The sequence below is a fragment of the Bos taurus genome, chromosome X (genome assembly GCF_002263795.3).
Source record: "Bos taurus isolate L1 Dominette 01449 registration number 42190680 breed Hereford chromosome X, ARS-UCD2.0, whole genome shotgun sequence".
Lineage (NCBI taxonomy): Eukaryota > Metazoa > Chordata > Mammalia > Artiodactyla > Bovidae > Bos > Bos taurus.
Window position 1 is genome coordinate 94245810 of NC_037357.1, and position 14936 is coordinate 94260745.

General features: G+C 38.9%; 1 protein-coding gene across 9 annotated transcripts in view; it reads right to left on the reverse strand.

The window, feature by feature from the left end:
* Positions 1-14936, reverse strand: part of HEPH (hephaestin) — a 139429-nt gene that overhangs the window by 13699 nt on the left and 110794 nt on the right. The gene's annotated exons all lie outside the window — the stretch shown is intronic.

Below are 14936 nucleotides of genomic sequence, written 5' to 3' on the forward strand. Positions count from 1 at the left end.
TGGCAGGTGAGTCCCAGGACCTTTAAGATATTTCTTCATCATTTCCATACCAATATTCATTTTATTTTTGTGACTTTATTCTTCTCCCTCCTGGGACACCCTTAGCTTCTCTTTTACTGTCCTTGTCTTTAAAGATCCAGGTCCAAACTTCTAGTGAGGCAGCTCTGCTACTGTTCTCCCTGTTTATCATGTCCTTCCTTCTTTAACTCTGTTCTGATCTCCTTTTCCTGCTGATGCTTCCTAAATGCAGCTGTTCAAGGTTCTGTCTCTAGTCCTCTTCTCCTATTTTTCCATATGCTCCCCATGGAAGCTTTCAGCCATCTTTCTGATGTCAATTTTAATCTGTGTGTACTGATGACTCAAATAGCCAGATCTTCCTTGTCATTAAGTTGTAATCCAAAACTTTCAATCATATACTGGAATTTTTTATTTATGTATTTAATGGAATTAACAGAAATGACCTACTATGTATAAAATAGATAAGCTACAAGAATATACTGTATAGCACAAGGAATTGTAATTATCAAATAATATCATATAATGGAGAATAATATGCAAAAACGCTGAATCACAACGCTGCATATATGAAGTTAACATAATTTTGTAAATCAAAGATACTGGACGTCTTTTGAAAGTTGACCTGACAACACATAAAAAACTAAAATTGCTATGAATTCACCTTCCTCCTTTGGAAAAAAAATGCTATTACTCAATCCATGCTCCCAGTATCTAGTGATGACATCAAAATCCTCCTAATTACCTAGATTCAAAAATGTAGTTTACTTTGTCTCCCCACTCTCATGAATTTAAAATCCAACTAAATGGCAAGTCTTACTGATTGAACCTCTATATTATATTTTATAATCATATTCTCTTCCTTCCAATTCCTGATATTTTCGCGCCAGTTTAGATGCTTATTTTAAAGACTGGACTAGGTTCCGAGCCAAGATGGTGGAGGAGTAGGACGGGGAGAACACTTTCTCCCAGACAAATTCATCAAAAGAACATTTAAACGCCGAGTAAATTCCACAAAACAACTTCTGAATGCCGGCAGAGGACATCAGGCACCCAGAAAAGCAACCCAAGTCTTCGAAAGGAGCTCGACAGAACAAGTGAGCTTAAAAAAAAAAAAAGTGTCCTCCACCATCCCCTTCGTGTCAGGGCGGAAACCAGACACTGAAGAGACCAGCAAACAGAAGAAGCTATAACAGCTACAAGCAATAGATTAAAACCCTGTGGTTACTACCGACTACATAGGAAGGGGCCTATAGATCTTGAGAAATATAAGTCGGACCAAGGAACTAGCCAAAAATGAACTGAACCCACAATACTCACAACAAAACCAGAAAAAGTCCTAGATATATTTTTACTATTTTTACAATCATTCTTTCTTTTTTTTAATTTTTTTAAAAAAATTTAAGTCCTCTATTATTCCTTTAATTTTCACTTTTATAACCTATTACTTTGAAAAAAAAAAAAAACCCTATTTTTTTACAGCAAACTTCATATATATATTTTTTATAATTTTTTGACCTTGGTTTTTTTTTTTTTTTTTTCCCTTCTTCTTTTCTTTAACATTGTATTTTTGAAATTCCAAACTCTACTCTAGATTTTTAATTTTAGTTTTTTGGTATTGTTATCAATTTTCTACCTATAGTCTTTTTTGTAATTTCTGTGACTTTTTTTTTTTCCCCTCTGTTTCTTTCTCTTCTTCTTTTATATAATATTGTATATCTGAAATTCCAAACTGTACTCTAGATTTTTAATTTATGCTTTTTGGTATTTGATATCAATTTTGTACCTGTATTTTCTTTATAATTTTTGCGACTTTGCTTGTTTTTGTTTTTGTTTCTCTCTTTCTTTTTCTTCTTCTTTTTTTTTAACATTGTATTTTTGAAATTCCAAACTCTACTCTAGATTTTTAACTTTTGCTTTTTGGTATTAGTTATCAATTTTGTACCTATATTTTCTTTATAATTTTCATGACCTTATTTTAGTTTGTTCGTTTTTTCTCTCTTTCTTTTCCTTCTTCTTTTCTTTAACATCATATTTTTGAAATTCCAAACTCTACTCTAGATATTTAATTTTTGCTTTTATGTATTTGTTACCAATTTTGTACCTTTAAGAACCCAATCTTCAGTACCCATTTTTCACTAGGGAGCAAGATTACTGGCTTGACTGCTCTCTCTCCCTTTGGACTCTCCTTTTTCTCCACCAGGTCGCCTGTGTCTCCTCCCTAACCCTTCTCTACTCTACCCAACTCTGTGAATTTCTGTGTGTTCCAGACGGTGGAGAACACTTAGGGAACTGATTACTGGCTGGATCTGTTTCCCTCCTTTACATTCCCTCCTTTTATCCTCCTAGCCATCTCTGTCTCCTTCCTCCTTCTTCTCTTCTCTGTATAACTCCATGAACATCTCTGAGCGGTCCAGTTGTGGAGTGCACATAAGGAAGTGATTACTGGCTAGCCCACTCTCTCCTCTATTGGTTCCACCTCATCTCATTCGGGTCACCTCTAACTCCCTCCTCCCTCTTCTCTTCTCCATGTAACACTGTGAAACTCTCTGGGTGACCCTCACGGTAGAGAAACTTTTCATCTTTAATGTAGATGTTTTATCAATGGTGCTGTATAGAAGGAGAAGTTTTGAAACTACTGTAAAAATAAGACCGATAACCGGAAGCAGGAGACTTAAGTCCAAACCCTGACTCCAGGGAACTCCTGACTCCAAGGAACATTAATTGACAGGAGCTCATCAAATGCCTCCATACTGACACTGAAACCAAGCACCACACAAGGGCCAATAAGTTCCAGGGCAAGACATACCAAGCAAATTCTCCAGCAACAAAGGAACACAGCTCTGAGCTTCAAGATACAGGCTGCCCAAAGTCACCCCAAAACTATAGACATCTCATAACTCATTACTGGACATTTCATTGCACTCCAGAGAGAAGAAATACAGCTCCACCCACCAGAACACCGACACAAGCTTCCCTAACCAGGAAACCTTGACAAGCCACCTGTACAAACCCACACACAGTGAGGAAACGCCACAAAAAAGAGAACTCCACAAACTGCCAGAATACAGAAAGGACACCCCAAACTCAGCAATTTAAACAAGATGAAGAGACAGAGGAATACCCAGCAGATAAAGGAACAGAATAAATGCCCACCAAACCAAATAAAAGAGGAAGAGATAGGGAATCTACCTGATAAAGAATTCCGAATAATGATAGTGAATTTGATCCAAAATCTTGAAACTAAAATGGAATCACAGATAAATAGCCTGGAGACAAGGATTGAGAAGATGCAAGAAAGGTTTAACAAGGACCTAGAAGAAATAAAAAAGAGTCAATATATAATGAATAATGCAATAAGTGAAATTAAAAACACTCTGGAGGCAACAAATAGTAGAATAACAGAGGCAGAAGACAGGATTAGTGAATTAGAAGATAGAATGGTAGAAATAAATGAATCAGAGAGGATAAAAGAAAAACGAATTAAAAGAAATGAGGACAATCTCAGAGACCTCCAGGACAATATTAAATGCTACAACATTCGAATCATAGGGGTTCCAGAAGAAGAAGACAAAAAGAAAGACCATGAGAAAATACTTGAGGAGATAATAGTGGAAAACTTCCCTAAAATGGGGAAGGAAATAATCACCCAAGTCCAAGAAACCCAGAGAGTCCCAAACAGGATAAACCCAAGGAGAAACACCCCAAGACACATATTAATCAAATTAACTAAGATCAAACACAAAGAACAAATATTAAAAGCAGCAAGGGAAAAACAACAAATAACACACAAGGGAATTCCCATAAGGATAACAGCTGATCTTTCAATAGAAACTCTTCAAGCCAGGAGGGAATGGCAAGGCATACTTAAAATGATGAAAGAAAATAACCTACAGCCCAGATTATTGTACCCAGCAAGGATCTCATTCAAGTATGAAGGAGAAATCAAAAGCTTTTCAGATAAGCAAAAGCTGAGAGAATTCTGCACCACCAAACCAGCTCTCCAACAAATACTAAAGGATATTCTCTAGACAGGAAACACAAAAACGGTGTATAAACTCGAACCCAAAACAATAAAGTAAATGGCAACGGGATCATACTTATCAGTATTTACCTTAAACGTAAATGGGTTGAATGCCCCAACCAAAAGACAAAGACTGGCTGAATGGATACAAAAACAAGACCCCTACATATGTTGTCTACAAGAGACCCACCTCAAAACAGGGGACACATACAGACTGAAAGTGAAGGGCTGGAAAAAGATTTTCCATGCAAATAGGGACCAAAAGAAAGCAGGAGTAGCAATATTTATATCAGATAAAATAGACTTTAAAACAAAGGCTGTGAAAAGAGACAAAGAAGGTCACTACATAATGACCAAAGGATCAATCCAAGAAGAAGATAAAACAATTATAAATATATATGCACCCAACACGGGAGCACCACAGTACGTAAGACAAATGCTAACAAGTATGAAAGGAGAAATTAACAGTAACACAATAATAGTGGGAGACTTTAATACCCAACTTACACCTATGGATAGATCAACTAAACAGAAAATTAACAAGGAAACACAAACTTTAAATGATACAATAGACCAGTTAGACCTAATTGATATCTATAGGACATTTCATCCCCAAACAATGAATTTCACCTTTTTCTCAAGCGCACATGGAACCTTCTCCAGGACAGATCACATCCTGGGCCATAAAGCTAGCCTTGGTAAATTCAAAAAAATAGAAATCATTCCAAGCATTTTTTCTGACCACAATGCAGTAAGATTAGATCTCAATTACAGGAGAAAAACTATTAAAAATTCCAACATATGGAAGCTGAACAACACGCTGCTGAATAACCAACAAATCACAGAAGAAATCAAAAAAGAAATCAAAATTTGCATAGAAACGAATGAAAATGAAAACACAACAACCCAAAACCTGTGGGACACGGTAAAAGCAGTCCTAAGGGGAAAGTTCATAGCAATACAGGCACACCTCAAGAAACAAGAAAAAAGTCAAATAAATAACCTAACTCTACACCTAAAGCACCTAGAAAAGGAAGAAATGAAGAACCCCAGGGTTAGTAGAAGGAAAGAGATCTTAAAAATTAGAGCAGAAACAAATGCAAAAGAAACAAAAGAGACCATAGCAAAAATCAACAAAACCAAAAGCTGGTTCTTTGAAAGGATAAATAAAATTGACAAACCATTAGCCAGACTCATCAAGAAACAAAGGGAGAAAAATCAAATCAACAAAATTAGAAACGAAAATGGAGAGATCACAACAGACAACACAGAAATACAAAGGATCATAAGAGACTACTATCAACAATTATATGCCAATACAATGGACAACGTGGAAGAAGTGGACAAATTCTTAGAAAAGTACAACTTCCCAAAACTGGACCAGGAAGAAATAGAAAATCTTAACAGACCCATCACAAGCATGGAAATTGAAACTGTAATCAAAAATCTTCCAGCAAACAAAAGCCCCGGTCCAGACGGCTTCACAGCTGATTTCTACCAAAAATTTAGAGAAGAGCTAACACCTATCCTGCTCAAACTCTTCCAGAAAATTGCAGAGGAAGGTAAACTTCCAAACTCATTCTATGAGGCCACCATCACCCTAATACCAAAACCTGACAAAGATCCCACAAAAAAAGAAAACTACAGGCCAATATCACTGATGAACATAGATGCAAAAATCCTTACCAAAATTCTAGCAATCAGAATCCAACAACACATTAAAAAGATCATACACCATGACCAAGTGGGCTTTATCCCAGGGATGCAAGGATTCTTCAATATCTGCAAATCGATCCATGTAATACACCACATTAACAAATTGAAAAATAAAAACCATATGATTATCTCAATAGATGCAGAGAAAGCCTTTGACAAAATTCAACATCCATTTATGATAAAAACTCTCCAGAAAGCAGGAATAGAAGGAACATACCTCAACATAATAAAAGCTATATACGACAAACCCACAGCAAACATTATCTTCAATGGGGAAAAATTGAAAGCATTTCCTCTAAAGTCAGGAACAAGACAAGGGTGCCCACTTTCACCATTACTATTGAACATAGTTTTGGAAGTTTTGGCCACAGCAATCAGAGCAGAAAAAGAAATAAAAGGAATCCAAATAGGAAAAGAAGAAGTAAAACTCTCACTATTTGCAGATGACATGATCCTCTACATAGAAAACCCTAAAGATTCCACCAGAAAATTACTAGAACTAATCAATGAATATAGTAAAGTTGCAGGATATAAAATCAACACACAGAAATCCCTTGCATTCCTATACACTAGTAATGAGAAAACAGAAAGAGAAATTAAGGAAACAATTCCATTCACCATTGCAATGAAAAGAATAAAATACTTAGGAATATATCTACCTAAAGAAACTAAAGACCTATATATAGAAAACTATAAAACACTGGTGAAAGAAATCAAAGAGGACACTAATAGATGGAGAAATATACCATGTTCATGGATTGGAAGAATCAATATAGTGAAAATGAGTATACTACCCAAAGCAATTCATAGATTCAACGCAATCCCTATCAAGCTACCAACAGTATTCTTCACAGAGCTAGAACAAATAATTTCACAATTTGTATGGAAATACAAAAAACCTCGAATAGCCAAAGCGATCTTGAGAAAGAAGAATGGAACTGGAGGAATCAACCTACCTGACTTCAGGCTCTACTACAAAGCCACAGTTATCAAGACAGTATGGTACTGGCACAAAGACAGAAATATTGATCAATGGAATAAAATAGAAAGCCCAGAGATAAATCCACGCACATATGGACACCTTATCTTTGACAAAGGAGGCAAGAATATACAATGGATTAAAGACAATCTCTTTAACAAGTGGTGCTGGGAAGTCTGGTCAACCACTTGTAAAAGAATGAAACTAGACCACTTTCTAACACCATACACAAAAATAAACTCAAAATGGATTAAAGATCTAAACGTAAGACCAGAAACTATAAAACTCCTAGAGGAGAACATAGGCAAAACACTCTCCGACATACATCACAGCAGGATCCTCTATGACCCACCTCCCAGAATATTGGAAATAAAAGCGAAAATAAACAAATGGGACCTAATTAACCTTAAAAGCTTCTGCACATCAAAGGAAACTATTAGCAAGGTGAAAAGGCAGCCTTCAGAATGGGAGAAAATAATAGCAAATGAAACAACCGACAAACAACTAATCTCAAAAATATAGAAACAACACCTACAGCTCAACTCGAGAAAAATAAACGACCCAATCAAAAAATGGGCCAAAGAACTAAATAGACATTTCTCCAAAGAAGACATACAGATGGCTAACAAAAATATGAAAAGATGCTCAACATCACTCATTATCAGAGAAATGCAAATCAAAACCACTATGAGGTACCATTTCACACCAGTCAGAATGGCTGCGATCCAAAAGTCTACAAATAATAAATGCTGGAGAGGGTGTGGAGAAAAGGGAACCCTCTTTCACTGTTGGTGGGAATGCAAACTAGTACAGCCACTATGGAGAACAGTGTGGAGATTCCTTAAAAAACTGGAAATAAAACTGCCTTATGATCCAGCAATCCCACTGCTGGGCATACACACTGAGGAAACCAGAAGGGAAAGAGACACATTTACCCCAATGTTCATCGCAGCACTGTTTATAATAGCCAGGACATGGAAGCAACCTAGATGTCCATCAGCAGATGAATGGATAAGAAAGCTGTGGTACATATACACAATGGAGTATTACTCAGCCATTAAAAAGAATACATTTGAATCAGTTCTAATGAGGTGGATGAAACTGGAGCCTATCATACAGAGTGAAGTAAGCCAGAAGGAAAAACACCAATGCAGTACACTAATGCAGATATATGGAATTTAGAAAGATGGTAATGATAACCCTGTATACGAGACAGCAAAAGAGACACTGATGTGTAGAACAGTCTTATGGACTCTGTGGGAGAGCGAGAGGGTGGGAAGATTTGGGAGAATGGCATTGAAACATGTATAATATCATGTATGAAACGAGTCGCCAGTCCAGGTTCGATGCACGATACTGGATGCTTGGGGCTGGTGCACTGGGATGACACAGAGGGAGGAGGGAGGAGGGTTCGGGATGGGGAACATGTGTATACCTATGGTGGATTCATTTCGATATTTGGCAAAACCAATACAATATTGTAAAGTTAAAAAAAAAAAAAAAAGACTGGACTAATACAAAACTTCCTAATTTGTTTCTCTGTCTCAAACTCTGGCTCTCTTCAATCCATCTTCCAACTGATATCATATTAATTTTATAACGTCTTTATTGAGGTATTTTCAAACCAAAATATTCACACATGTAAAGAGTACAAATCAATGGTTTTTAGTATATTCATAGAATTTTGTAATCATCACCACAATCAGTTTTAGGAAAATTATTACCATTAAAAAAGTCCCTGCACTCCTTAGCCTCATTCTCTAATCCATCTCACACCCAAGCCATGCACAACCACTAATCTACTTTATGTCTCAATAGTTTTATTTTTCTGAATATTTTATACAAATCAGATTATTCACAAGTCATGTCAGGAAGATAGCAGAAAGGAGATCCCAATACTCACTTCTCCCTACAATAACCACCAAAACAAGGAATAAGCAGCTATATACCCACTTAATAGTTCTGAGAGAGTTCCACAATACAAAGAACGTGTAACAACCCAGTGGGGCAAAAAAATTGAAGATAGGCAAATAAATAAATGTAAGAAGTATCTTACCCATATTACTCCAGTCTGGCACAGCTAGGAATCAAGAGGTAATCCCCATGGTTGAAAAAGACAGGAGGAGAATTCCAGCAGCCCTCACTACCAAACTGTCTTTGTTTACACTCACCTTTCAACTGAACTTGGAGTCCACACCTCTCTGCCACCTCTACAAGAAGGATCCACCAACATTCTGTCACAACTCAAGAAGAAGCTGTAGCTTCTCTGCATTCCATGAAGGAGCAGCCATCACCTCAACCTCAAGAAAAGCCTCCCCTTCCTTCCTCCCAAGAGAGAACCACTCCCTTGCCCCCCCCAACTCAAGGATCCATGGTCAGTTGGTCCTTACTCCAAGAAGCTTTAGTTGTCCCACCTCCAGCTCCACAAGGAGTAACTACTGATATGTCACACCAGAGAAGAAACTGCTACTGCTCCATTCTCCTAGAAGAAGCCATCACCACTGCATCCTTCTGAAAAGAAGCTACTGCTACTCCTTGCCGTCCCATATCCATAAAGAACTGCTGCCCTCTTTCCCCCTCCATTTGACAAGGAGCCATCAATGCTGCCTTTGCCAGAAGAAGTCACTGCTGCTCTGCATTTCACCAGAAGAAGCCACAACTGTTCCTTATGACCCCAATAAAGAGCTGCTTCAACTCCCCAAAGAGACACTGACACTTAGCTCCCCCCAAAAGGATCCATCAACACCTAAGCCCTCAAAAATGAGCTGCTGAAGCACCCTTTCCCAACAGACAATTCACCTCTGTGTTCTCCCAGGGAAGGAGCCATTGGTGCACTAATACTTCTACACAAGGAGCTTTTGCCACGCAGCCTTCCAAAAAGATCCAACTCTACTCTGGCTTCCCTACTCAGAAGGAGCCACTGCTGCTCCACTCCCACCAGCTGCCACTTGCACCTTCTCCCCCAACAGGAGATGATCCTCTGCTGAGGCACTACCACCACTGCAGCAGTGAGGGGCCCACAGAATTCTGGAGCCAAAGCTATTTCTGTGCATCACAGACACAGCTAGATGTGCACCCACATGTTGGACATAGTGTCAAGAGGAATGTTCTCAGTCATAATTCTGCCCCATGGTGGAAAAAGTGAACAGAAAGATCCAAGTAGTGAGAGTGTTAATAGCCCTGGAAGGGAGGGCAGATGTCCCAAAGCAGCAGGAGGAAATAAAACTGCAAGTGACAGACTATTTTTTTTTTCTTTTAAAATTCTGTGTTGTCATAATGACATCTGGTTCCATCTGAACTTAACTTTATCTCAAACCTTGAGCTAACCAATGCTTTTTTTCTCGTGGAAATGTCTTCCTTAGGATATGTTAATGAACTAGGTATTTGCTTGGAAATCTGCCTTTCTTCAAGATTCAGGTCAATTGTTTTTTAGCCCAGGATGACTCACCTTGTGCCAATGCTATCTCAAAGTGTATGTTGTGGGTGAGGGGTCTGGTGCAACTCTCTGTTTTGAGGTGCTTCCTTTCTCTAATTAGAATAGTTAATAGGTATATAACTCCTTGGTAAAAACTAGCAAGGGGCACTCTTTCTGTCCCTTTCTGATATCTATGTCAGAAGCTTTCTCTCTTTTATACTTTAATAAAACTTTATTACACAAAAAGCACTGAGCAATCAAGTCTTATCACTGGACCTAGATCGAATTCCCCATCTCTGGAAGCCAAAAATCCTGGCATTGTTCACAACTCTCATCAGCAACTTTTCAGTAGCCTTTACCACCAAGGACTCCAATAGATCTTGGCACTACTGTGGACACCTGGAGACTTAGTTTCTGAAGATCACTGCAGTTTTTAGCTGATGGAACTGTATATAGGCTATACCAGTGTGCCCTCCCCAGAGTCAGAGCCAGTGCCAAACAATCATAGAGCCAAAGCTATCATATTCTACCCAGCTAGCACCCTTGCATCCAAGTGTAGGAGAAGATCTTTCCCCATGGCAGCTAGTTCATAAAGTTTGGAAGCGGCGGTCAGTCTTTCAAAAGTGGAGATACCATTGCAAAGATAGAAAAACATGAATAATTAAGGAAATATGACATCATCAAATACCAACAAAGGAACACAGTTTTCCAGTAATCAGCTCCAACACAATGGAGATCTAAAATTGCCTGACCAAAAAAATTTATTGTTTTTTAAAGTTCAGTGAGCTACAAGAGAACACAGAGAGATAATTTAACAAAATCAGGAAAGCAACCCATAAAAAAAATGATAATTTCAATAAAAATGATAAAGAATCAAACAAAAACTCTGGAGCTAAAAATATATGTATGTAATGATCTGATCACTTCAGTTCAGTCACTCAGTCGTGTCTGACCCTTTGCGACCCCATAGACTGCAGCACACCAGGATTCCCTGTCCATCACCAACTCCCAGAGACTACTCAAATTCATGTCCATCGTGCTGGTGATGCCATCCAAACATCTCATCTGCTGAAATCCCAATCTCCTCTGGCCTTCAATCTTTCCCAGCATTAGGTGGCCAAAGTATTGAAGATTCAGCTTCAGCATCAGTCCTTCCAATGAATATGCAGGACTGATTTCCTTTAGGATTAACTGGCTTGAACTCTGTGCTGAGTTCAAAGAGACTCTCAAAAGTCTTCTCCAAGACCACAGTTCAAAAGCATCAATTCTTCAGTGCTCAGCTTTCTTTATAGTCCAAATCTCACATCCATACATGACTACTGGATAAACCATAGCTTTGACTAGACGGACCTCTGTTGGTAAAATAACGTCACTGTTTTTTAATAGACGGACCTCTGTTGGTAAAATAACGTCACTGCTTTTTAATATGCTGTCTAGGTTGGTCATAACTTTTCTTCCAAAGAGCAAGCATCTTTTAATTTCATGACTGCAGTCACCATGTGCTGTGATTTTGGAGCCCCAGAAAATAAAGTCTCTCACCGTTTCCATTGTTTCCCCATCTATTTGCATGAAGTGGTGGACCGGGTGCCATGATCTTTGTTTTCTGAATGTTGAGTTTTAAGCCAAATTTTCACTCTCCTCTTTCACTTTCATCAAGATGTTCCTTAGTTCTTCGCTTTCTGCCTTAAGGGTCGTGTCATGTGCATATCTGAGGTTACTGATATTTCTCCTGGCGATCTTGATTCAAGCTTCTGCTTCATCCAGACCTGCATTTTGCATGATGTACCCTGCATATATGTTAAATAAGCAGGGTGACAATATATAGCCTTTACGTACCCTTTTCCTGATTTGGAACCAGTCTGTTGTTCCATGTCTAGTTCTAACTGTTGTTTCTTGACCTGCATGTATGGATGTGAGAGTTGGACTATATGGAAAGCTGAGCACTGAAGAATTGATGCTTTTGAACTGTGGTCTTGGAGAAGACTCTTGAGAATCTCTTGGACTGCAAGGAGATCCAATAAGTCCATCCTAAAGGAAATAAGTCCTGAATATTCATTGGAAGGACTGATGCTGAAGCTGAACTCCAATATTTTGGCCACCTGATGCAAAGAACTGACTCATTTGAAAAGACCCTGGTGCTGGGAAAGGAAGGCAGAAGGAGAAGGGGATGACAGAGGATGAGATGGTTGGATGGCATCACTGACTCAATGGACATGAGTGTGAATAAACTTCAGGAATTGGTGATGGAAAAGGAGGCCTGTCATGCTGCAGTCCACTGGGTCACAAAGAGTCAGACATGACTGAGCAACTGAACTGAACGGAACTGAGATGAGTGCAATTGTGCAATATTTTGAGCTTTCTTTGGCATTGCCTTTCTTTAGGATTGGAATGAAAACTGACCTTTTCCAGTCCTGTGGTCACTGCTGAGTTTTCCAGATTTGCTGGCATATTGAATACAGCACTTTAACAGCATCATCAATTAGGATTTGAAATAGCTCAACTGAAATTCCATGACCTCCACTAGATTTGTTTGTAGTGATGATTCCTAAGGCCCACTTTACTTCTCATTCCAGGATGTCTGGCTCTAGGTGAGTGATAACACAATTGTAGTTATCTGGGTCATGAAGATCTTTTTTGTATAGTTCTTCTGTGTATTCTTGCCACCTCTTAATATCTTCTGCTTCTGTTAGGTCCATACCATTTCTGTCCTTTATTGTACTCATCCTTGCATGAAATGTTCCCTTGGTATCTCTGATTTTCTTGAAGAGATCTCTAGTCTTTCCCAGTCTATTTTCCTCTACTTCTTCACATTGGTCCCCGAGGAAGGCTTTCTTATCTCTCCTTGCTATTCTTTGGAACTCTGCATTCAATTGAGTATATCATTCCTTTTCCCCTTTGCCTTTAGCTTCCTTCTTTTCTCAACTATTTGAAAGGCCTTGTTAGACAACTGTTTTGCCTTTTTCATTTCTTTTACTTGGGGATGGTCTTGATCAATCCCTCCTGTACAATGTCACAAACTTCCATCCATAGTTCTTCAGGCACTCTGTCTATCAGATCTAAATTCTTGAACCTATTTGTCACTTCCACTGTATAATCCTAAGGGATTTATTTACATCATACCTGAATGGTCTAGGGGTTTTCCCTACTTTTTTCAAATTAAGTCTGAATTTGGCAATAAAGAGATCATGCTTTTGAACTTTTGTTTTGCTGAGCCACAGTCATCTCCTGGTCTTGTTTTTGCTGACTGTATAGAACTTCTCCATCTTTGGCTACAAAGAATATAATCAATCAGATTTTGTTATTGATCATCTGGTGACGTCCATATGTAGAGTCTTCTCTTGTATCATTGGAAGAGAGTGTTTGCTATGATGAGTGCATTCTCTTGGCAAAACTCTGTTAGCCTTCGACCTACTTCATTTTGTACTCCAAGGGCAAATTTGCCTGTTACTCCAGGTAGCTCTTGACTTCCTACATTTGCATTCCAGTCACCTATAATGAAGAGGACATCTTTTTTGGATGTTAGTTCTAGAAGGTTTTGTAGGTCTTCATAGATCCATTTGACTTCAGCTTCTCCAGCATACTGGTCGGGGCATAGACTTTGATTACTCTGATATTGAATGGTTTGCCTTGTAAACAAACAGAGATCATTCTGTCATTTTTTGAGATTGCATCCAAGTAGTGCATTTCAGATTCTTTTATTGGCTATGATGGCTATTCCATTTTTTCTAAGGGATTCTTGCCCACAGTAGTAGATATAATGGTCATCTGAGTTAAATTCACCCATTCCAGTCCATTTTAGTTCATTGATTCCTAAAATGGTAATGTTCACTCTTGCCATTTCCTGTTTGACCACTTCCAATTTGCCTTGATTCATGGACCTAACATTTCAGGTTCCTATGCAATATTGTTCTTTACAGCATCAGACTTTACTTCCATCACCCATCTCATCCACAAGTCAGTGTTGTTTTTGCTTTGGCTCTGTCTCTTCATTCTTTCTGAAGTTATTTCTCCACTCTTCTCCAGTAGCATATTTGACACCTATCAACCTGGGGAATTCATCTTTCAGGGTCATATCTTCTTGCCTTTTCATACTGTTCATGGGGTTCTCAAGGCAAGGAGACTGAAGTGGCTTGCCATTGCCTTCTCCAGTGGACCACATTTTTGTCAGAACTCTCCACCATGATCTGTCCTTCTTGGGTGGTCCTACATGACATGTCTTATCATTTTATTGTGTTGGGAAAGGCCATGATACATGTGATCTATCTGCCCTCTGATGGATAAGGATAAGAGGCTTATGGAACCTTCCTGATGGGAGAGACTGATTGAGGGGAAAACTGGGTCTTGTTCTGATGGGTGGGACCATGTTAAGTAAATCCTTAATCCAACTTTCTGTTGATTGTTGGGGCTGTGTTCCCTCCATGCGGCTTGACCTGAGGCCAAACTATGGTGGAGGTAATGAAGATAATGGTGACCTCCTTCAAAAGGTCCCATGCACACACTGCTGCACTCAGTGCCTCCAACCCTACAGCAGGCCATCTCTGACCCACACCTCCACTGGAGACTCCTGGAAACTCGCAGGCAAGTCTGGGTCAGTCTCTTGTAGGGGTCACTGCTCCTTTCTCCTGGGTCCTGGTGCACCAAGGTTTTTTATGCCCTCCAAGAGTCTGTTTCCCCAGTCTTGCGTAAGCTCTGGCATTTCTATGGTGGGATTAATGGCAACCTCCTCCAAGAGGGCTTATGCCATACCCAGGTCTGCTGCACCCAGAGCCTCTGCCTCTTCAGCAGGC